At 40.3% G+C, this 25,411-nt stretch overlaps 1 pseudogene across 1 annotated transcript; it reads left to right on the top strand.

Moving 5' to 3' along the window:
- Positions 1-2,788: 2,788 nt before the first annotated feature.
- On the top strand, positions 2,789-25,411 carry LOC308260190 (monocarboxylate transporter 1-like; annotated as a pseudogene). The gene is made up of 4 exons: positions 2,789-2,900; positions 21,997-22,140; positions 22,958-23,806; positions 25,272-25,411. The product of its transcript is annotated as a monocarboxylate transporter 1-like (transcript).

Here is a 25,411-nt window from a genome sequence, read left to right as displayed (position 1 = left end):
AAAACCTGGGTGTTAGAACACAGTGGGGACAAAGAGAATTTTGGTTTTCCATGTCTGGACTGCTGGTGAGAACAAAGAACAGGAGACAGGCATCCCCATTATCCTGATCAATGTCCAGGAATGGGGCCAAGAGGATGGCAAGGATGCCTTCACTCCCCTCTCAGGGCCGGAGGAGGACAACCTTGTCCTGGGCAACTTTGATGTGGCGACGCATTTGGACAGAGAACCCAGAGACAGTGACCTGCAAACCAGAGTAAGGAAAGTGAACTCACCTCATCTGAGAATGGTTCCAGGTTCAGGGGAGTGGAGAGGAGGTCTCCCCTCAAGGGCCTGGTGGGGATGATCTACCAGGGAGCCACAAGGGCTCAGGGAGGGAGAGAAAGATGTGTCTCTCCTGGGTTTCAGCACCAGATGTAACATTGAAATCGAGTCAGGGGTGACAAGGGAGACAAAATCCAGAAAAAGAATGTGAGCCCAGGCACTTTTTAATTAATTGGCACTCACGGGTGAGGTCTACTGACCAATACTGTGGGTAGAGGGGCCAGTAGTTCAGTAGAGTCGTGCAGGAGAGAGGAAGTGAGGGTATTTTTGCAGCCAGCATCTTGGGGTGGGGCTAGTGAAGTGGGAGAATGCTGGTCCTCTCGTGATATCTGGAGTGTTCCCCAACTCTGCTTCCGGCTTCTGGAGATCCACCTCCGGTCCCAGCTGCAGAGTCCCATGAGGGGAGTGGGAGGAGACCTGACCTATCACTCCAGTATTGGGGGGGAAGAAACATTCAACTCAGCAATCTTGCCCTGTTTTAAAAGGCTCTGTAGCCGGCCGTGGTAGCGCACACTTGTAATCCCCACGCTTGGGAGGCAGAGACAGGAGGATCACGCTGGTTCAAAGCCAGCCTCTCTGGCTTAAAAGACCCTGTTTCCAAATAAAAATATAAAATAGATCTGGGAGTGTAGCCCGGAGGTAGAAGGGTTTCCAGGAACCCCAGTGCCACCAAAAAAAAAAAAAAAAAAAAAGGCTCTGTAGCTGGGTGTGGTGGCGCACGCTTATAATCCTAGTGCTTGGGAGGCTGAGACAGGAGGATCGCACAGGTTCGAAGCCAGCCTCAGCTACTTAGTGAGGCTCTCAGCAACTTAGTGAGACCCTGTTCCCAAATAAGTATAAAAAAGGTCTGGGAGTATAGCCCAGAAGTAGAAAAGCCCCTGGGTTCCACCCCCAGTACCACCAAAAAAAAAAAAAAAAAAAAAAAAAAAAAAAAAAAGAAAGAAAAGGCTCTTGGTTTCGCTTGTTTTTGTGGTGCTGAGAATCTTAACCTAAGACCTTCTACCTATTGAGCAAGTGCTTCACCACTCAGCTCCACCCCAGCCCAAAGTCATGTGTTTTGGGACCAGATGGATTTGGAGTTGAACATGTGATCTACCACTTAATAATATTTGTTTATAAAATGGGGCTTTATTTACTTTTACAAATATAATTGCCACTATGTTCTAGATAATGAGAGTGTAGCATTGAAGACTGGTCCAGTCTGTGCTCATGGAACAATACATAGCTTAGTAAGAAAGAGGCAAACAAGAAATTCTGCTCCCATGTAGATGTTGTGATAGAACTAAGACTGGGGTCCTGCAGTTGACTGAAAATGAGACCTGAAAGACAACAAGTAGTTAGTGAAGTCATGGGAGGGGAAGTTTTGGGCACAAGGAACAGAAATGTGCAAAAGGGAGAAGATTAAAAAACATAGCACCCTGAAGGACCTCAAGTGCTCCATTATGGCTAGACCACGCTGTATGGTGGAAGTCAGGGGTGATGGAGTTGGAAAGGCATGCAAGGTGAGATTAGAATATGTTGTGAATGTTTCAGTAAGAGATTATCCTGAGGGTGGCATATCCAGATCCATGGAAGAGTTTTTTTGTTTGTTTGTTTGTTTGTTTGCTGTACTGGGGATGGAACCCAGGGGCATTGTACCTCTGAGCTAAACCCCCAACCCTATTTTTTATTCTTTACTTCGAAACAGGGTCTCACTGAGTTTCAATGGGCCTCACTAAGTAGCTGAATCTGTCCTCACACTGCGATCCTCCGGTCTCAGCCTCCCGAATGTTGGGATTACAAGGATGTGCCACCACACCCCACTGAAGTAGTTGTTTTGTTTTGTTTGTTTGTTTGTTTGTTTGTTTTGGTGGTACTGGGGTGGAACCCAAGGGCTTTTCTACCTCTGGGCTAAACTCCCAGACCTTTTTTATACTTTATTTGGGAACAGGGTGTCACTAAGTTGCTGAGAGCCTCACTAAGTAGCTGAGGCTGGCTTTGAACCTGTGGGATCCTCCTGTCTCAGCCTCCCAAGCACTAGGATTATAAGCGTGCACCACCACACCCAGCTACAGAGCCTTTTTAAACAGGGCAAGATTGAGATTGCTGAGTTGATGCTTTCTTCCCCTCCCCCAGTACTGGAGTGATAGGTCAGGTCTCCTCCCACTCCCCTCATGGGACTCTGCAGCTGGGACAGGAGGTGGATTTCCAGAAGCTGGAAGCAGAGGTGGGAAAGACTCCAGATATCATAAGAGGACCAGCATTCTCCCACTTGGGTCCTTGGAGTGGGTACAGTAACTTACAGGGGAAGGCGAGGGGGAGGTAAGGGTTGGTCCCTTAAAGGAGGATGGCAGGGGGGAAAGCAGCAGGTTAGAGTGAGAAGCTGTCCAAGGGTAAGTTGGTGATCGGGGTAGTGAGGAGAGATTCTGGGGATCAGGGTCCTCAGAAAGCGGCGCCTGTAACCCAGCAAGGTCACAAGCTGGTGACCATGCACTGCCATAATGAGAAAACCAAGATGGTGACTTTGCGACATCACCAGGTTGACTGTGCCATTACAAAACAGCGACTGACAGGAAAATGGCGGCTGACGGAGGAGAGTGGTCAGAGGAACAAGAGCACAGGAAAAAGAAGGCCTGGACATAAAGAACTTTCGACCATTTATCAGACTACCTACAAAAGTTGCTAATCCCGGTCAGAGTATTAAAATCCAGAGTTCCATTTTGGGGCCACAGTGACCCATTATTTTGGAATTCTGGCTTCCCATATCTGGTCTGCAGGCAAGAATGAAGAACAGGAAAATGGCATCCCTGATTATCCTGATTAACATCTGGGAACGGGAGTCATGAATGAGAGAGACATCTCTACTCCCTTCTCAAGACCAGAGGCCAACCTGGTCTTCCAGAGGCAACGCTAATGGCAGCCACACATTTTGATAACAGAGAAGCTGGAGGCAAGAAGCCAGAAGGCAAGAAGCCAGGACTCGCTGACCAGAGGAAGGGAAGGAACTTACCCTATTTGAAAGAAGAAGCAGTCAGACCAAGAGTCGGAGAGTCCAGGTTCCTGGGAGTTAAGAGGAGGGCTCCCAAAAGGAATCACAGGGGCTCAGGGAGGGGTAAACAAAACAAAACCAAAAAAAAAGAGAGAGAGAGGAAAAAATAAAAAAAATAAGTCCTCTCAGGTTCGGAGGGTTTTAGCACCAGATGTAACATTTAAATTGAGTTGGGGGTTGCAAAGTAGGCAAACACTAGCCAAGTTATTAAAGACCTTTTTTTTTGTGGTACTGGGGTTCCTGGAAGCCCTTCTACCTCCGGGCTACACTCCCAGACCTATTTTATATTTTTTTATTTGGAAACAGGGTCTCTTAAACCAGCAAGGCTGGCCCCGAACCAGCGCGATCCTCCTGTCTCCTCCTCCCAAGCGCGGAGATTACAAGCCTGCACCACCACACCCGACCTATTAAAGACCTTTTTAATTAAACTGGTACCTTCAGGCAAGGTCTACCGGCCCTGGGGGAAGGGACCAATGACCGAGCAGCAGTCTGCAGTCAGCAGAGTAATGTGGAGAGAGGAAGTGAGGGTATTTATGTAGCTGGGTCCTGGGGTTGGGGGTCCTCTTGTGACATCTGGAGTCTTATGACATCTGGAGTCTCGCGATATCTCCACTCTTGGCTTCCAGGATTCTGCCTCCTGTCCCCACTGTGGGGTGCCATGGGGGAAGGGAAGGACCTGACCTATCACTCTTAATGTTCAGGTTCCCCTGGCAATGAGGAGGGGTGGTGGGTGGGTGGTGTCTGACCTTAGTCCTCCTTGTGGACCCTTTGTTTACCAAGCATCTCAGGAATCTCAGATGGGGAGAGGAGACATTGTGATTAAGGGTGTTTGCTCATAGAGGCTTCTGCCTAAGACAGAACACACCCTATAGGATGGAGTTAGAGGTTATTAACTTTCCAGATTTTAACACTATATTTTTCTTCCCTTCCCAATTTGTCTCCTTTCTTCCTAAGATTTTATGTCTTCTATCCTACCTCAGTAACAGTATTTACTTCACAGGGGTGTTGAGACCATTAATCAAGTAAAGTGCTTGCTTCTTAGAAAACACTGAATGAGTGTTTTTCTTAATCCTTTTGGGGGGAAAAAGCAAGGCAAGTGGCTGTGAGAGGCTGCTGTTTGATCTAGGATGGTCCAGAAAAGCCTCATCTGTGCAGGAACATTTGATTGGAAGTGTTGTCTGGGTCAGCAAAATTCTGGGCAGGGTACATTCAAAAACTCTATGGGGCATTCTTGACACCCTCAGAACATAGAACAAGGCCACTGTAAAAGCTTGGGAAAGTGTCAAGCACAATGTAAAAAAAAAAAAAATGAAAGCCATGCATGGAAGGATGGAGGCACACACCTGTAATCCCAGGACTTGAGAGACTGAGATAGGAGGCTTTCAGGTGTGAGGCCAGCCTCAACAGCTTAGAAAGACCATGCTTCAAAATAAAATAGTGCTGGGGTATAGCTCAGAATCTACCCCTGGATTCAATCTCCCAAAATTAAGAAATAACATCTAGTGGAATGTATATGCAATGGAATACTATTGTCATGGGAAAACACAATAACTTCTGTGGGTTCTTGGCTTTTGTGGAAAAAAGAATTTCAGCCCGCGCCAGTCAGAGATAAAGGCAAAGGTTTTACTTGGGAAAAAATAAGAGATTCGAGGGGAAAGGCAGGCTATCTTAAGGGGTAGAGAGCATCCAAGCAAGAGCAAGAGGCTAAAAGGGCAAAAAAGAAAAAGGCAAAAAAGGGTTCTTTGCTGCTTTTTCAGTTATTTTATGGAACTTCCTTGAGCTGGTGGGTGGGTCACCCAGTAGAGGTCTAGACTTCCTCTTATTCTTCAGGTTCCCGTGGCAACAGGAAGGGGTTCAGAGTGGCTGGTGTCCCGACCTTTGTCCTCCTCCTCCAAGACCTTTTGTTTACTAGGAATCCCAAGTGAGGAAAGGGGTCACTGTGATTAAGAGTGTGGGCTTCTCGAGGCTTCTGCCTGAGACCCACCCTAAAACTCTGTTCTCCTTTTCCTATAGTTGAGATTATGACCAGTCCAGATTTTAAAACTATATTTTCCTTTCCTTCCCATTTCATCTCCTTTCTACCTAAAACTTTATTTCTTCTATTCTACCTCATCACTATTACTCTTTCCTAACTGTCTTTTTTGTGCTTTTATTGGTGCATTATAGACTCACATCATAATGTAAATTATGTTGACAATGACACACATGTACTCACTTTTGGTGCCTCCTCTCTATTTCTCTCCCTCCCGATACGGAGTACCCAGATACACTGGTATAAATCCACATGTATACACATGGTCTATGGCAGTATTTCTATGAAAGAACCTAAGTCTTCCTCCATCCCTACCCTTATATCTCCTCCCTGGCTCCCCTGAGGTTTCTTCTCATCATCTGGAGTCTCTCTTGGATCCCAATTATTCCCTATTCTGCACATATTAAAGAAAACATATGATCCTTCACTCTCTGTTATTGGCTAATCTGGTCCTTCCGTTTTCTTGCAAATGATGTAGTTTTATTTTTCTTTATTGCTGAGTAGAATTCCATTGTGTTTATTTCCCATTTTATAATCCATTCATCTGTTGATGGACACCTAGGTTGGTCCCATAGTTTGGCTATTGTGAATTGTGCTGCTGTGAACATGGGTATGCATATGTTACTGTAGTTCTCTGGTTTCAACCTCTTTGGAAAGATACCCAGGAGTGGTATGGCTGGATTGTAGGGTTGATCCATTCCCGTTTTCTCTGAGCTCCATAGTGGCTGGACTAGTTTGCAATCCCACCAACAAGAGAGCCTATTTCCCCCACAGCCTTGTCAACATTTGTTGCTTCACTATTACCCTTTAAAAAAAAAGAAACTCCTGTCATTTGCAACAACATAAGTAAACCAGGAGGAGATTATATTATGTGAAATAAGCCAAGCACAAAAAGACAAATGCTACACAATCTCACTTATATGTGGAATCTAAAACAGTCTAACTCTTTATAAAAGAGTAGAATGGTTGTTGCCAGGGACTGAAAGTGGTGTGTGTGTTGGGAGGGTTGTCAGTCAAAGGACATGTAATTTATTTAGAAGGAATAAGTTTGAGACCTCTAGTATACAATATGGTTACTGTAGTTAATAACAATATGTGCTTGAAAATTGTTAAAGGAGTGGATTATAAATGTTCTCACCACAAAATGATAAGTAAATGAGGTAGTACATATGTTAATTAGCTTAATTTATCCATACCGCAATGTATACATGTATCAAAATATCATGTTTTACACTATAAGCATATTCAATTTTTATTTGTTAATTTTAAATTCCTAGCCAGGCATGGTAATATGCACCTGTAATCCCAGTACTTAGGAGGCCTAGACGGTATAATTCCAGGTCCAGTGACAGCCTCAGCAACATAAAGAAGCTCTCAGCAACTTATTGAGACCCTGTTTCAAAATAAAAATAGGGCGGGGTGTGACTCAGAAGTAAAATGCCCCTGGGTTTACTCCCCAGTACCAAAGAAAATAATTATAAATTCCTTAGAAACCAGTACCATATTTATGCTCCTTTTGATAAATTAAGTAAAGTTATCACCATAATTCTTGAATTTATCATTATTATTGTTGTTGTTATTTGATACTGGAAATCGAACCCAGGGGCATTCTACGTCTAAGCTATATCTGGAGCCTTGTTTTTTAAATCATTTTTCATTTTTAAACATGGTCTCTCTAAGTTACTGAGATGGGCCTTGAACCTGAGATCTTCCTGTTTAAGTCTCCCAAGTATTGGTATTACAGCGCGTGCCACCATGTCCAGCTGAATTTATGTTTTACTCTCTACTATGCCTTGAATTCTTGAACAAGTAATGGAGATAAGACTGGGGTCAAATGAGACTAAAGTATGGATTTTGCAAGGGGCTAATTTATCTAGGTCCATAGTGTCTCCTGGCTTCTGGGAGATGCAAACTGTGGGAAGAAAGCACACTTCATCCTTAACTTAGGCTTCAAGTTTCTTAATGGTTAAGACCAACCACCCAAGTTCATGAAGATTGCTCTCCCGCCAATACACACAGACCCACCTGGACAAAATGACAAACATCATCTCTGGGAGATTTCTCATACTTCTCTTCAATAATGATAGATGAAGGGGGGGGGGAAGCACACTAGTAAAGATTTAGGAGATTTGAATAAAACAAAAATAAATTCAAAAAATAAGTCAAATCTAACAGCTACCAACAGCTAGAAAGAAAATGTATATTCTATTCAAGAATATATGGAATTAAAAAAAATTATGTCCTAGCCAATAATGCAAGTCTCAACAAATGGCAAAGAAATTGTACAAATTATGTCATCCTACCACAGTGTTGTGAATTTTAAGTCAATAAAGCCAAATAAAAGCTGGACATAGTGGTATATTTCTGTAATCCCAACTATTTCAGGAGGCAGAGGCAGGAGGATCTTAAGTTTGAGGTCAGCCTGGAAAACTTAGTGAAACTCTGTTTCAAAATCCCTAGAACTAACAAATCAAGTCTAAACATAAAGATTTTCTTTGGAAATTTAAAGGCCTCTGAATAACCCTAGGTCAAAGAAGAAATCACTATGGAATTTTTTTTTTAACACTTAAAACTGAACAACAATAAGATACTATATATGAAACTGTATGGTATGAAATAAAACTGATAAAGGGAAACTTGTGGTCTTAAATGTTTATATTAGAAAAAAGTAAGCTAAAAGTTAACTGACTAATAACAAAAAATATTTTGTTCTTTTTCAAAATGAAAGAAGTTATAGGAATATAACCTATAAAGACTCAAAATATATTAAGGCCAGACAATGTAGCTTAGTGGTAGAGCACTTGCCTAGCATGGATAAGACTTTGAGTTTGAAACCCAGAATTGAAAAAAAAATTGAAAAATGAATATACCGCTAATTGCTAGGGAGACGGAAATAGATGACCTTAAGATCTCCCTGTAAAGAAAACACTGCCAGGTGGTTTTACACCTCAGTTCTACCAAGATACTATCTGCACTTTCAAGCAACAAATTATTTCAGCCTTACACAAACTCTTCCTGAGACCAGGGGAAAAAAATATCACCTCTCCTAACACAATAATATTGATATTGAAATCAGAGAAAGACAGTGGAGAAGGGAAATTCATATTTTCAAATAGTTTATGAACAGTTCAAAAATCTGAACAAAATAGACAAACTATTCAAATTTGCCAAAGTAAAGGTCAATATACAAAATCAGTTATAGAGAGTATTTCTAGAATAGTAGAATAAGGCCCTCTGAAAGTTCACTTCTTCAAGAAACAGTGAGGCCGGGCGTGGTGGCACACGCTTGTAATCCCGGCATTCAGGAGGCTGAGACCGGAGAATCGCAGTTTGCGGACAGCCTCAGCTACTTAGTGAGGCCCTCTGCAACTCAGTGAGACCCTGTTTCAAAATAAAGAATGAAAATAGGGCAGGGGGTGTGGCTTGAAGGTCTAATGCTCCTGGGTTCCATTCCCAGGCCCGCCCCCGCCAAAAAAAGAAACAGTGAGAACATTGGCAAAAATTGTTGACTTTTTCAGAACTCAAAAATAAACCAAAGGCTTGCAACAATCCAAAGAGTGTATTTCAGAAGAACATCTAAGTCTCTGTAAAAGCAAGTCATGTGGTATTTTAACAAAATGAAGAAGAAATCAAGACATTCCCAGATATACGAAACTGAGAGGTTTTATTGCCAGCAAGCCTGCTCTACAAGAAATAGCAGTCTTTCAGGCTGAAATGAAAGAGCACTAGACAGTAACTCAAATTCACATGAAGAAATAACATCAGTAGAGGCAACTACATAAGTAAATATAAAAGTCAGTGTAAATGAAGTTTTTGTTTGAACTCTTTTTTCCTCCTCTCTGATTTTAAAAATAGCTAAATAAATTAATAATTATAAAGCTGTTGAAAATATAAAATGTATATAATATAATTTGTATAATAAATATATAAAATGTAATTTTATTACAATTAAATTAAAAAGTATATATGGTAGCAAAGTTTTGTATAATATTTAAATTAGGTCGGTATTAATTCATCCAGATTGTTTTAAGATATTGGTTGTAGTTTCTAGACTAAAAGAAAACCTCAAAAATATAGTTTAAAAAAGGAAACTTAAGAGGGCACACTTAAAAGAAATCTGTTCAACACAATAAAGTAATAGAGGAATAGAGAAACAAAAAATACATAAAGCAGATATATAGAAATAACAGCTGGTAGCCGGGCGTGGTGATGCACGCTTATAATCCCTGTGCTTGGGAGGCGGAGACAGGAGGATCGCACAGGTTCGAAGCCAGCCTCGCTGGTTTAAGAGACCCTGTTTCCAAATAAAAATATAAAGTAGGTCTGGGAGTGTAGCCTGGAGGTAGAAGGTAGAAGGGTTTCCAGAAACCCCAGTACCACAAAGAAGGAGAAGGAGAAGGAGAAGAAGGAGAAGGAGAAGGAGGAGAAGGAGAAGGAGAAGGAGAAGAGGAAGAAAAGGGAAGGGAAGGGAAGGGAAGGGAAGGGAAGGGAAGGGAAGGGAAGGGAAGGGGAGGGGAGGGGAGGGGAGGGGAGGGGAGGGGAGGGAAGGGAAGGGAAGGGAAGGGAAGGGAAGGGAAGGGAAGGGAGGAAGGAAGGAAGGAGAAATAATAGCTGGTATGATGGCACGCATTTGTAATTCCAGTATTTAGGATGCAGAAATAGAAGGAGCTCAGGTTCAAAGCCGGCCTCCAAAGCTTAGAGAGACTCAGCAACCCAGTGAGACCCTGTTTTCAAATAAGATATTTAAAAAATCAGGCTGTGGGTGTAACAGAGATGAATGACTCTGGGTTCAATCCCCAGTATCACCAAAAAAAGAAAACAAATAATAAAAAAAGCGAACTTGAATGTTACTCTATTAATTGCATTTAATATAAAGGGGTTATATACTTTAATCAAGACAGCAGTTGGCAGGATGAATTTTTTAAATCATCTAACTACATACTGTTTATAAAACATACAAATTAGATTCAAGATGCATAACACTAAAGAAGATCTACCATGCAAACAGTAACTGAAAAGGAGCTGAAGTGGCTATAGGAACATCAGCAAAATAGGCCTCAAGACAAAAATTGTTACTAGACCTTTAAGAAGTACATTTTATGATGATAAAATAATCCTTTAGGGAGACATAACAATTATAAACATATGTACAACTAACAACAGAGCCTCAAAATACATGAATCATCAACTTATGTATTAAAGGAAAAATAGACAATTCAGTAATAATTTTTAGAAACTTCAACTAAAATTAGATACTAGCTATGCAGTTCTGTGATTAAACCCAAAATATTGAGTTGTACACTTTGGAAGTATGGATTTCATGATATGTGAATCATATATCGATAAAACTCTTATTTAAATAAACTGCTTACACACCAGAAAATAATTTTTAAATTGTCATTTAAAGAATAATAAAAATACTAGCCAGGCATGGTGGCACGCACTTGTAATCTCAGCATTTGGGAGACTGAAACAGGAGGATCGTGGTTTGCGGACAGCCTCAGCTATTTAGTAAGGAACTTTGCAACTCATTGAGACCCGTTTCAAAATAAGGAATAAATAATAGGGCTGGGGGGTGTGGCTTGAAGGTAGAATGCCCCTGAGTTTCATCCCCAGTACCACTAAATACATACATACATACATACATACATACATACATACATACAATACTAGCCAGGTATGGTGGCACACACCTGTAATTTCAGTACTTAAAAGGCTGAGACAGGAGGATTGTGGATTATAGGACAACCTCAGAAAACTAGTGAGACCCTGTTTCAAGACAAAAAATAAAAAAAGGCTAGGGGTATAGCTCAGAGGTAGAGTGCCCCTGGATTCAATCTCCAGTACCAAAATGGAAAAACAGTTTCTAATTTGAAAAAATAAAGTTCTATGTATTTGGAATCAGTAAATTCTGAAACCAAATGGTATGAACTTAATTGTGTAGGTTAATGTAGACTATTAAAAAAAAATCTTGGAGTAAATCTAGCTAAAGTTGTACAAACCCTGGGCATCTTATAAAACCTTTAGAAATTTTACTTCTATAATTTTTTTTTATGGTACTGGAGATTAATCCCAGAGCATTCTACCCCCAAGATACACCCCAGCCTTTTTAAATTTTTTTTTTATTTTGAAATCATCTCACTAAGTTGCTGAAGGTTTCTCTACATTCCTAAGGCTGGCCTCAACCCTGTGATCCTGTCTTAGCCTCCTAAGGTCTGAGATTACAGACATGCGCCACTGCATCCTGCTAAAATTTTATTTTAAAAACTCGTAAAGGGTTTTAATTTCTTCAGCAGAACTATTCTTTCTTATTATTTTTTATTTTATTTTTTTTGCGGGTCTGGGGATGGAACTCAGGGGCATTTGACCTCCGAGCTACATCCCCTGCCCTATTTTTTATTCTTTATTTTGAAACCGGGTCTCACTGAGTTGCAGAGGGCCTCACTAAGTAGCTGAGTCTGGCCGCGAACCGCGATTCTCCGGTCTCAGCCTCCCCAAATGCTGGGATTACAAGCGTTCGCCACCACACCCGGCTCTTATTATTTTTAAAACAGAGCCTCGCTAAGTTGCCCAGACTGGCCATGAACTTGTGATCTACCTGCCTGGCTATATATCATTGTAGCCATTGGGAAATATTATACTTAATAGTTGTTTTCTTTCTGTCACTGAGATAACTTTTCTAAATTATATTTGAAATCTTTAGATTGGTTAGCAAATGAGCTATTTAAAAACTGAATTAAAACTTCTAGCCAGACATGGTGGTGAATGCTCACAATCCCAGGATTTGGGAGACCAAGACAGGAAGATCACAGGTTTGCAGCCAGCCTCAGCTACTTAGTGAGGTGGTCCGCCACTTAGAGAGACCGTTTCTAAATAAAAATTAAAAATCGGGCTGGGAATGTAGTTCAGAGGTAAAAATGTGCCTGGGTTCAGTCCCCAGTACCATAATAAAATAAAATAAAATAAAATTTGACTTCTTTGCTTATGAAGCTGAATTTGTATTATTAACTAAGAAATATAATATATAATTTTTTTTTTTTTTTACCCAGGCTTGGTGGTGCACACTCGTAATCCCCACGCTTGGGAGGCTGAGACAGGAGTATTGCACAGGTTCGAAGCCAGCCTCAGCTACTTAGTGAGGCTTTCAACAACTTAGTGAGACCCTGTTTCCAAATAAAATATGAAATAGGTCTGGGAGTATAGCCCAAGGGTAAAAACTTTCTGGATTCCACCCCCAGTACCAACAAAAAAAAAAATTAAATTTTTGCCAGGTGTGGTGGCGCATGCCTGTAATCTCAGCATTTAGGAGGCTGAGACAGGAGGGTCACAGTTCACCAGACAGCCTCAGCTACTTAGTGAGGCCCTTTGCAACTCAGTAAGACCCTGTTTCAAAATAAAGAATGTAGCCGGGCGTGGTGGCGCACACTTGTAATCCCCGCGCTTGGGAGGCGGAGACAGGAGGATCACGCAGGTTCGAAGCCAGCCGTGCTGGGGTAAGAGACCCTGTTTCAAAAATATAAAATAGGTCTGGGAGTGTAGCCCGGAGGAAGGAGGGCTTCCAGGGACCCCAGTACCACCAAAAAAAAAAAAAAAAAAAAAAAAAGAATGTAAAATAGTGCTGGGGATGTAGCTCAGAGGTAGAATGCCCCTGGGTTTCACCCCCAGTACTGCAAAAAGAAAAATTAATTTTTTTTACCTGAACAATACTAATACTGTGCTATACTATTCTATGTGACCAAATGTGCTCATAGTAACATAACACTAAAGGGTTAATTTGAACATATATTTGAAGTTGGCTTAAGTAAACAAAGGAAGAGGGTGATTTCTCTAAAGTAGACCAATAAGCCGGTTTCTAATCTTTCACACCTACTACTAAGTCAAATCTTATAGTTTATTTCCTTTACTATCTTCTTTCCACTAGTACTGGGTGACTTAACAAGAAAAGGAAAGTCTTTGATTTAAAACTACCAGCTTCACCCAGCATGATGGAGCATGCTTGTAATCCCAGCATTTGGGAGGCTGAGACGGGAGGATCACGGTTCACAGATAGCCTCAGTTACTTAGTGAGGTCCTTCTCAACTTAGTGAGACCCTGTTTCAAAAATAATGAACAAAAAAAATTAGGGCAGGAGGTGTAGCTCGGAGGTTGAATGTCTCTGGGTTCCAGACCCAAAACAAAAGAAAACAAACAAACAAAAAACTACCAGCTTCTGGCCGGGTGTGGTTGCACACATGTGTGATCTCAATCCTTTGGGAGACTGTGACAGGAGAATCACAGGTTTGAAGCTACTAGCATCAACTTAGTAAGGCCCCAGCCAACCCCAGCAACTTAGTGAGGCCCTCTGCAACTTAATGAGACCCTGCTTCAAAATAACACTAAAATAGGGCTGGGGGTGTACCTTGGAGGTACAATGCCCAGGGTTCAATACTGAGTACCACACACAAAAATAAATAAAACTACCAGCTTCTAAAATTAGCATTTCTTTATACTATATTGGTCACATAATAGAAAAGAATCTTAAATTTGAGCAGCTGGTAATAGACAAACTTTGTTGAGCTTTCTGAGCCATTCAATGAAAATTTTCTATTTGGAATGATTTTTTATGTTGCGAATTATCTATATATCTACTGCATTATGAATAACCCGCTATCCTTCCTGACACTTTTAAGTCATCCTATAAATACTAGGGAAAATAAAACCAAGGTAAGTATTGGAGTATAAATTTTGGAAAAGGAAAGAAAATTATAAGGGAAATAATATGTTGTAAAACTTTTATAGTATGTGTATTATATGAGTTTTTCAAGCAGATAAGTAAAATGAATATTTTTGTGTTATATTGTAGAACATCACGACTATAATTGTTGAAATAGATATAATTATAAACTTGAAGAAATTGCAAGTATATATAATGGCAGCAGAAGAGAAGTGTCATGGATATCCTCCATCATGTGCCATGGATGTCCTCCATCATGTGTCTTGCATATCCTCTATCATATGAATATCCTCGATCATATGTCATGGATATCTCCATCATGTGCCATGGATATCCTCCATCAAGTGTCATGTATATCCTCCATCATGTGTCATGGATGTCCTCCAATATATGTCATGGATATGCTCGATTGTGTCATGGATATCCTCCACAGGTGTCATGGATATCCTCTATCATGTGTCATGTATATCCTCCATCATGTGTCATAAATATGCTCCATCATGTGTCATGTATATCTTATATCATGTGTCATGGATGTCTTCCATCAAGTGTCATGGATATCCTCCATCATGTGTCATGGATGTCTTCCTTTACATGTCATGGATATCCTCCACATGTGTCATGGATATCATCCACCATGTGTCATGAATATCCTCCATCATGTGTCATAAGTATGCTCCATCATGTGTCATAGATATTCTATATCATGTGTCATGGATGTCTTCCATCATATGTCATGGATATCCTCCATCATGTGCCATGTATATCCTCCATCATGTGTCATGAATATCCTCCATCATGTGTCATGGATGTCTTCCAAAATGTGTGATGAATGTCCTCCATCTTATCTCATGGATATCCTCCTTCATGTGTTATGGATATTCTTCATCATGTGCTAGGTCTATTCTCCATCATTTGTTATGTATATCCTCCATCATGTGTCATGGATGTCCTCCATCATTTGTCATGGGTGTCCTCTATCATGTGTCATAGATATCCTCCATCATGTGTCATGGATGTCCTCCATAATGTGTCATGGATTTCCTCCATCATGTGTCATGGATGTCCTCCATCATTTGTCATGGGTGTCCTCCATTATGTGTCATAGATATCCTCAATCATGTGTCATGGATGTCTCCCATCATGTGTCATGGATATTCTCCATCATGTGTCATGGATGTTCTCCTTTTGCATCATGGGTATCCTCCATCATGTGTCATCGATATCCTGCATCAAATGTCATGTATGTCTTCCATAATGTTCCATGGATATCCTCCATAATGTGTCATGTATATCCTCCATCATGTGTCATGGATATGCTCCATCATGTCTCATGGATGTCCTCCACCATGTGTCATGAATATCCTCCATCATATGTCAATGATGTCCTCCATCATGTGTCATGGAATTCTCCATCATGTGTCCTAAATATCCTCCATCATGTGCCATGACTATACTCCATCATGTGTCATGTATATTCTCCCCCATGAGTCATAGATGTCCTTTGTCATGTATCATGGATATGCTCCATCATGTGTCATGAATGTCTTCCCTCATGTGTCATGGGTATCCTACATCATGTGTCACCCACCATGTCATGGATGTCCTCCATCATGTGTCATGGATATCCTCCATCATGTGTCATGGATGTTCTCCATCATGTGTCATGTATATCTTCCATCATGTGTCATGATATTCTCCATGATGTGTCATGGATGTCCCCCATCATGTGTCATGGAATTCTCTATCATGTGTCATGTATATCCACCATCATGTGTCATGTATATCCTGTATCCTGTGTCATGTATATCCTCCATCATGTGTCATGTATATTCTCCATCATGTGTTATGGATGTCCTTTGTTGTGTGTCATGGTATGCTCCATCATTTGTCATGTATATTCTCTATGTCTTCCATCATGTGTCATGCATACCCTCCATCATTTATCAGGGATATGCTCCATCATGTGTCATGGATATCCTCTATCAAGTGTTATGGATGTCCTCCTCCATCATGTGTCATGGGTGTACTCCATGATGTGTCCTGGATGTCCTCCATCATGTGTCCTGGATGTCTTCCATCACTTGTCAATAATATCCTCCATCTTGTTTCATCGATGTTCTCCATCATGTGTCATAGATATCCTCCATCATATGTCAATGATATCCTCCATGATGTGTCATGGAATTCTCCATCATGTGTCCTAAATATCCTCCATCATGTACCATGGCTATACTCCATCATGTGTCATGTATATTTTCCCTCATGTGTCATAGATGTCCTTTGTCATGTGTCATGGATATGCTCCATCATGTGTCATGGATATGCTCCATCATGTGTCATGGATATGCTCCATCATGTGTCATGGATATGCTCCATTATGTGTCATGGATATCCTCCATCAAGTGTCATGGATGTCCTCCATCATGTATCATGGCTATGCTTCATCTTGTGTCATGGATATCCTCCATGTCATTTTTCATGGATATCCTCCATTATGTATCATGAATATCCTCCATCATGTGTAATAAATATCCTCCATCATGTGTCATGAATGTTTTCCCTCATGTGTCATGGCTATCCTACGTCATGTGTAATGATATTCTCCATGATGTGTCATGGATGTTCTCCATCATGAGTCATGAAATTTTCTATCATATGTCATGAATATCCTCCATCATGTGTCATGTATATCCTCCATCATGTGTCATGTATATTCTCCATCATGTGTTATGGATGTCCTTTGTCATGTGTCATGGTATACTCCATCATTTGTCATGTATATTCTCTATGTCTTCCATCATGTGTCATGCATACCCTCCATCATTTATCAGGGATATGCTCCATCATGTGTCATGGATATCCTCTATCAAGTGTCATGGATGTCCTCCTCCATCATGTGTCATGGATGTACTCCATGATGTGTCCTGGATGTCCTCCATGTGTCCTGGATGTCTTCCATCACTTGTCAATAATATCCTCCATCTTGTTTCATGGATGTCCTCCATCATGTGTCATAGATATCCTCCATCATATGCCAATGATATCCTCTATGATGTGTCATGGAATTCTTCATCATGTGTCCTAAATATCCTCCATCATGTACCATGGCTATACTCCATCATGTGTCATGTATATTCTCCATCATGTGTCGGATATCCTCCATCATGTGTCATGGATATGTTCCATTATGTGTCATGGATATCCTCCATCAAGTGTCATGGATGTCCTCCATCATGTATCGTGGCTATGCTTCATCTTGTGTCATGGATATCCTCCATGTCATTTTTCATGGATATCCTCCATTATGTATCATGAATATCCTCCATCATGTGTAATAAATATCCTCCATCATGTGTCATGAATGTTTTCCCTCATGTGCCATGGCTATCCTACATCATGTGTAATGATATTCTCCATGATGTGTCATGGATGTTCTCCATCATGAGTCATGAAATTTTCTATCATATGTCATGAATATCCTCCATCATGTGTCATGTATATCCTCCATCATGTGTCATGTATATTCTCCATCATGTGTCATGGATGTCCTTTGTCATGTGTCATGGTATACTCCATCATTTGTCATGTATATTCTCTATGTCTTCCATCATGTGTCATGGATATCCTCCATCATTTATCAGGGATATGCTCCATCATGTGTCATGGATATCCTCTATCAAGTGTCATGGATGTCCTCCTCCATTATGTGTCATGGATATGCTTCATCATGTGTCACGAATAAACTCCATCATGTGTCATTGATGTTTTTGATCACGTATCATGCATATCCTCCCTCAAGTGTCATAAATATGCTTCATCGTGTGTCATGGATAGCCTCTATTATGTGGAATGCATGTCTTCCTTTATGTGTCATGGATATCCTCCATCATGTGTCATAGATATCCTCCATTCTGCCATGGATATCCTCCATCATTAATCATGGATGTCTTCCATCACATGCATGGATATCTTCCATCATGGGTCATGAATATCCTTCATTATGTGCCAGGGCTATCCTCCATCATGTGTCATGTATATCCTCCATCATGTGTCATGTATATCCTCCATCATGTATCATGTATATCCTCCATCATGTGTCATGAATTTCCTCCATCATGTGTCATGGATGTCCTCTATCTTGTGTCTTGGATATGCTAAATCATGAGTCATGGATATCCTCCATCATGTGTCATGGATCTCTTCTATATTGGGTCATGGATATCCTCCATCATGTTTCATGGATATCCTCCATCAAGTATCATGGATGTCCTCCATCTTGTGTCTTGAATATGCTCAATCATGAGTCATGGATCTCCATCATGTTTCATGGATATCTTCTATATTGTGTCATGGATATCCTCCATGTGTCATGTATATCCTCCATCATGTGCCATGGATATGATCCATCATGTGTCATGGATGTACTCCATGATGTGTCCTGGATGTCCTCCATCATGTGTCTTGGATGTCTTCCATAACATCAATAATATCATCCATCTTGTGTCATGGATGTCCTCCATGATGTGTCATGGAATTCTCCATCATGTGTCCTAAATATCCTCCATCATGTACCATGGCTATACTCCATCATGTGTCATGTATATTCTCCCTCATGTGTCATAGATGTCCTTTGTCATGTGTCATGGATATGCTCCATTATGTGTCATGTATATTCTCCATCATGTGTCATGGATATCCTCTATCATGTGTTCATGGATATGCTTCATCATGTGTCATGGATATCCTCCATGTTATGTGTCATGGATATCCTCCATTATGTGTCATTGATATCCTCCATCATGTGTCATGTATATTCTCCCTCATGTGTGTTAGATGTCCTTTGTCATGTATCATGGATATGCTCCATCATGTGTCATGGATATGCTCCATCATTTTTCATGGATGTTCTCCATCATGTGTCCTGGATGTCTTCCATCACTTATCAATACTATCCTCCATCTTGTGTCATGGATATCCTTTTCATTTGTCATGGATATCCTCCATCATATGTCAATGATGTCCTCCATCATGTGTCATGGAATTCTCCATCATGTGTCCTAAATATCCTCCATCATGTACCATGGCTATACTCCATCATGTATCATGTATATTCTCCCTCATGTGTCATAGATGTCCTCCATCATGTGTCATGGATATTCTCCATCATGTGTCATGGATATTCTCCATCATGTGTCATGGATATGCTCCATTATGTGTCATGGATATCCTCCAAGTGTCATATGCTCCATCATGTGCCATGGATATCCTCCATCAAATGTCATGGATGTCCTCCATCATGTGTCATGGATATGCTTCATCATGTGTCATGGATATCCTCCATTATGTGTCACTGATATCCTCCATCATGTGTCATGTATATTCTCATGTGTGTGAGATGTCCTTTGTCGTGTATCATGGATATGCTCCATCATGTGTCATGTATGTCCTCCATCATGGGTCCTGGATATCTTTCATCACATGTCAATAATATCCTCCATCATGTGTCATGGATATCCTCCCTCATGTGTCATGGATATCCTCCCTCATGTCATGGATATGCTCCATCATGTGTTGTGGATATCCACCATGTATCATGAATTCCCTACATCATGTGTCATGGATATCCTCCATCATGTGTCATGTGTATCCTCCATCATGTGTCCTGGATGTCTTTCATCACATGTCAATAATATCCTCCATCTGTGTCATGGATGTCCTCCATCATGTGTCATGGATATACTCCCTCATGTGTCAATGATGTCCTCCATCATGTGTCATGGAATTCTCCATCATGTCTCCTAAATATCCTCCATCATGTACCATGGCTATACGTTATCATGTGTCATGTATATCCTCCATAATGTGTCATGTATATTCTGTATCATGTGTCATGGATGTCCTTTGTCATGTGTCATGGCTATGCTCCATCATGTGTCATGTATATCCTCCATCATGTGTCATGGATGTCCTCCATCATGTGCCATGGTTATCCTTCATCATGTGTCATGGCTATCTTCCATCATGTGTCATTAATGTCCTTAATCATGTGTCATGGAATTGCCTATCATATGTCATAAATATTTTCCATTATGTGCTATAGCTATCCTCCATCATGTGTCATGTATATCCTCCATCAATTGTCATATACTGCATTTGTCATGTCCTTTGTCATGTGTCATGGACATGCTCCATCATGTATCATATATCTTCATCATGTGTCATGGATGTCCTCCATCATGTGTCATGGATATCCTCCATTATCTACCATGGATATCCTCCTTCATGTGTCATGGATGTCCTCCATCATTTGTCATGGATTTCTTCCATCTTGTGTCATGGATATCTTCCATCATGTGTCAATAAATTTCCTCCATCATTTGTCATGATATCCTCCATCATGTGTCATGGCTATCCTCCATCATGTGTCATGTATATCCTCTATCATGTGCCATGGATGTCCTTTGTCATGTGTCATGGATATACTCCATCATGTGCCATGTATATCCTCCATCATGTGTCATGGATGTCTTCCATCATATGTCATGGATATGCTCCATCATGTGCCATGGATATCCTCCATCATGTGTCATGGATATTCTCCATCATGTGTCATGTATATTCTTCATCATGTGTCATGGATATCCTCCATCATGTCCCATGGATATCCTCCATCATGTCCCATGGATATCCTCCATCATGTCCCATGGATGTCCTCCATCATGTGCAATGGATGTCCTTCATCATGTGTCATGGATGTCATCTATCATGTGTCATGGATATCCTCCATCATGTGTCACAGATATCCTCCATCATATTTGCTGTCATATATGGTTGTGGTAAGTGCCCACCAAGGCCTGTACTTTTAACTTTCAGCAGGCAGTTAAAAGCTCTGTGGTAAGTGCGTTCTGTTCTTGATTACTTTATCAGTGAGGTATTCAAAGAATTAATTGTTCAAGCTGCTTTGTGATAGAATCTCATTTTTTCTTTGAATCAATAAGAGCTATATAGCAACTATGTGCTCTCTTGTGTTAATTATAATGTTATAGAATAAGTATTATTACGAAGGATAACTTTCTTTAAATGTGTTTTTTTCTGGGCTAGGGATATGACTCAGTGGCCAAACACTTGCTTAGCATGCACAAGGCCTTGGGTGTGATCTCCAACACGACCACAATAAATAAAGAGGTATATAAAGGCAATTGATTTTTCTATTTTCATTGTATATCCGTCAGCCTTGCTAACCTCTGATTTCTAATAGTTTATAAATATTTTGCCAAAATGTTTAAATATGCAAAATATCTTTGACAAATAATAGCTTGGCTTCTTCCTTTCTACCTTTGTTTCTCTGTCTCAATGGCACTGTCTCAGTCTTCTAGTTAATGTTGAAGAAAAGTAGTGATGGTGGGCATTCTTGTTTTATAGTTTTGTTTTAGTTTTGACAGTTTTATGCCTTTAAGAAACAAAACATAATTTTATCTAGGTTGTAAATATGTTCTAAAGTCAGAAGTTGGATCACATTTGTTCAAGCCTCATATGATAGCATATGTTTTTGCTCCAAATGTCCATCTGAAAAATTTAAAACAGAGCAAACTTACTGTGTTTTGGTTGACAATATTCCAGATAGATGAATAAGCCTGCAGATACTTAAGTCAGGAAATGTGAAGCCTGTTTTGTCTCACATGAGGTAAATTAAGGTCTTTTATATTTTAGTTAACATCCATTTAGTATGTTCTAGATGGATAAAAGTTGTGCAATCAATGCTGTTTCTATTACCCAAAATTATAACTCTGACATAATGACAGAAATCATATTCCTTACATCACTGCCTTGTTTTAAGTTTCTTGTTAGGGGAGGTATTTCACAGTTCTCTACATTACTAAGTTATTTCTTCTCTCCTAGGTCCTATCAGCAGCAGCCTGGTGAACAAATATGGCAGTCATCAAGTCATGATCGCTGGGGGCTGCTGGTCAGGCTGTGGCTTGATTGCAGCTTCTTTCTGTAACACTGTGCAGGAACTTTACTTATGCATTGGGGTCATTGGAGGTGAGGTGCTAGGAGGCTTCATCGTCAAGCATTAATTGTGTGTGTGTGTGTGTGTGTGTGTGTGTGTGTGTTCGTGTGCTTTTATCTTCCATTTATTTGGAGAAATAAATTTTTTCATTAGAAAAATTACTGAGTCTAATTTTTAAGAGCTTAGATATGTTAATTTAAGAGTACCAGAAAAGCCAGCTTTTAGAGGAAGTTCTGGCACTTCATTGGCATTGTTATTTGTTATATGAATAAATTGAAAAATTTTCTGTCCCCTCCCCCTTGCTTTTGTCTTAAGGAAGACTGTAGTGACAGGTAAAGAGTCCGGTGGCAAGTTGTTGGAGGAGTGCTCATCCTCTCTTCCCACCCTTCACAAACCCTTCCACCTAAGAGAAATTTGCCCTAAGTGGAGTATGAGAGAATTTCAGATACAAAGAGTAATTTTCTGGTAGAGAAGCCAGGTACATTATCAAGGAGTAAAAGGTGAACAGGAATACTCCCCCTCCACTTTTTAGTAGCTACATTAAGACCCCAGGTTCCCCAGGAAAACTAATATTATGAAATTAAACATAGGATTTTACATTTATTATTTTTTTGGTTTCTAGAGCAAAAAATCAATCTTAATATTATTTTGTAAAGCTGTTGTTTGCTACATAAAGTTACTTATGTCTGTGGTTATTTGATGATGGTTAATTTAATGATCTCTTAAGGATAATGATATCTCTCATAATGATGACAATTTGGTCTTTTCCATTCAGTTTATTTAATTAATTAGTAATAAATATGTTTCTGATATTTATTACAGTATGTATTTTTTTTCCTGTCCCTCCAGGTCTTAAGTTTTCTTTCATCTTAAATCCAGCTCTGACCATGATTAGCAAGTATTTCTACAAAAAGTGACCATTGGCCAATGGGCTTACCATGGCAGGCAGCCCTGTGCTCCTTGCTGCCCGGACCCCTCAACAGACTCTTTTTGATGCCTTCAGCTGTAAAGGAAGCTTCCTAACTCTTGGGGGCTTTCTACTAAACTGCTGTGTAGCTGGAGCCCTTATGCTACCTATAAGGCCCAAGCCAACACAAAGACAGTTAAGTCTAAAGAATCCCTTCAGGGAGCTAGAAAATCTGTTGTAAAAAAAAAAAAGTCCCACTCGTCCAAATGCAGAACTTAGTGGTGGAAACCATTAAGAGAAGAAAATGTCAGACTTCCAGTTAACAAATGCCTGGACTTCTCCCTGTTTACCTACCGAGGCGTTGTGATAAACCTCTCTGGAAATGTGATAATGGCCTTTGGACTAGGGGGTCCTTCTAGTAGTTATCCCAAGAGTAAACACAATGCTAGTGAGGAGGCTGCCTTCCTGCTCTGTTTTGTCTTTTGTTGATATTATACCCAGACCTTCCATGGGACTGGCAGCCAACACATAGTAGGTAAGACCTCAAATCTAGTACTTCTTTGCTGCTTCTATTATTGCAAATGGAGTGTGTCACGTGGTACTGCCCTCATCCATCAGCTATATCAGGTTCTGTGTCTATGCAGGATTCTTAGGATTTGCCTTTGGGTGGCTCAGCTCCGAAATGTTTGAAACACTGATGGAACTCATTGGACCCCAGAGGTTCTCCAGCACTGTTGGATTGGTGACCATTGTGGAATGCTGTCTTGTCCTCCTGGGGCCACCACTTTTAGGTATAGTATGTTTATCTACTTTCATGTCTCTGTTATTATATATCAGGCATACAGGATACAAGATTGGGAAAGTGACAGGAAGCAGAGATGAGTGAGTTGCTTTGTGGCAAAGAGCAGTTCATTATCTCTTCTGTGCCCCTGAGGCTGGCACACTACTTAGCACAATGTAAGGGCTTAAATACTTGCAAAACTGAATTAAATTGAACCATTAAGCTAAAGGGATAATAAAAGAATTATTACATACATTAGTATTTTTTTTTTTTTTTTGGTGGTACTGGGGGTGGAACCCAGAGGCTTTCTATCTCCAGGCTATACTCTCAGACCTATTTTATATTTTTTTTATTTGGAAACAGGGTCTCACTAAGTTGCTGAGAGCCTCACTAAGTAGCTGAGGCTGGCTTTGAGCCTGTGCGATCCTCCTGTCTCAGCCTCCCAAGCGCTGGGATTACAAACGTGAGCCACCATGCCCGGCTATACATTAGTATTTCTAAAATGTAATTGTGGTCAGAAAACTAGTATGCTTATGGGAGAAAAATGTATAATATACATAATGTACAGTTCAACCTTTAAAATACCTATGGTGATTTCATTTTAATCATGAAATTTATTTCAGTCATATTATTTAAAAAAAATAGTAACATCTATCAGGTGAGATTCACAGTGTACCAGAGACTGTCCCAGTCACTTTATCCCATGGTATTTTACAAGTCTATGATTATCTCACTTTATAAGTGAAGAAATAGAGCTTTCTAAAGGCAAAGTGACCTGTCAAAGATCACACAGCTAGTAAGTGATTATAAAATTGGATGGATTGATGTATAAAAATACTGAATTCTTCACACTTAAAAATAATTTAATTCCAGCCAGGCATGGTGGCTTAAGAGACCCTGTTTCAAAAAATAAAAAAGTATAAAATAGGTCTGGTAGTGTAGCCCGGAGGTAGAAGGGCTTCCAGGAAACCCAGTACCACCAAATAATAATAATAATAACAATATTAATAATAATAATTATTATTTAATTTGAAATACAATAATTTAGATGTGATTCATACTTTTGATATTATGCTTTATATAGTAAGGAAGAATGCATAAAAGAAGATCCACTACTGACTTTTTAAAACTCCCCCTTTGCTACTCTACCTGTACTTTGTGAGCTGCTAAGTCCTGTCAGTCTTTACCTCCCAAATCTTTCTTATCTGCCCATTTTTCTCTGTCACATCTACCACCTTTACCCAAACTCCTGCCTCCTCTTTGGGATGTGAACAGTAGCCTCCTAACGGCTCCTCTTGTATCAGCCCTAGCGGTTCTTCAGTCTCTTACAGCTGGCCACTTGCTTCCTATAGCTCTGAAGGGATAAATTCCCTAATGTGGCTTATGAGACTCTGCATGAGGATGGTGATAGAATATGTGTGTTGTGAGGATCAAATGCTAGGAACGCCAGTATAGTGCTACTGTTAAATTTCTAGTGCGTAACCAGTGTTCAAAAGAAGACTCTTTGGGAAACGCTGTCAGGGAAAGACCATTGACCTTGGGTAACTGGAATAGCTCTATGGCCTTGGACAAGACTCCTAAACCACTTCCGAGCAACCTTCTCCATTATGTATAG

Source organism: Muscardinus avellanarius (assembly GCF_963383645.1).
Source record: "Muscardinus avellanarius genome assembly, chromosome: 3".
In the NCBI taxonomy this organism is placed as follows: Eukaryota; Metazoa; Chordata; class Mammalia; order Rodentia; family Gliridae; genus Muscardinus; species Muscardinus avellanarius.
Note: the sequence above shows the minus strand (reverse complement) of the source record. Positions and strands in the feature narration are given on the sequence as shown.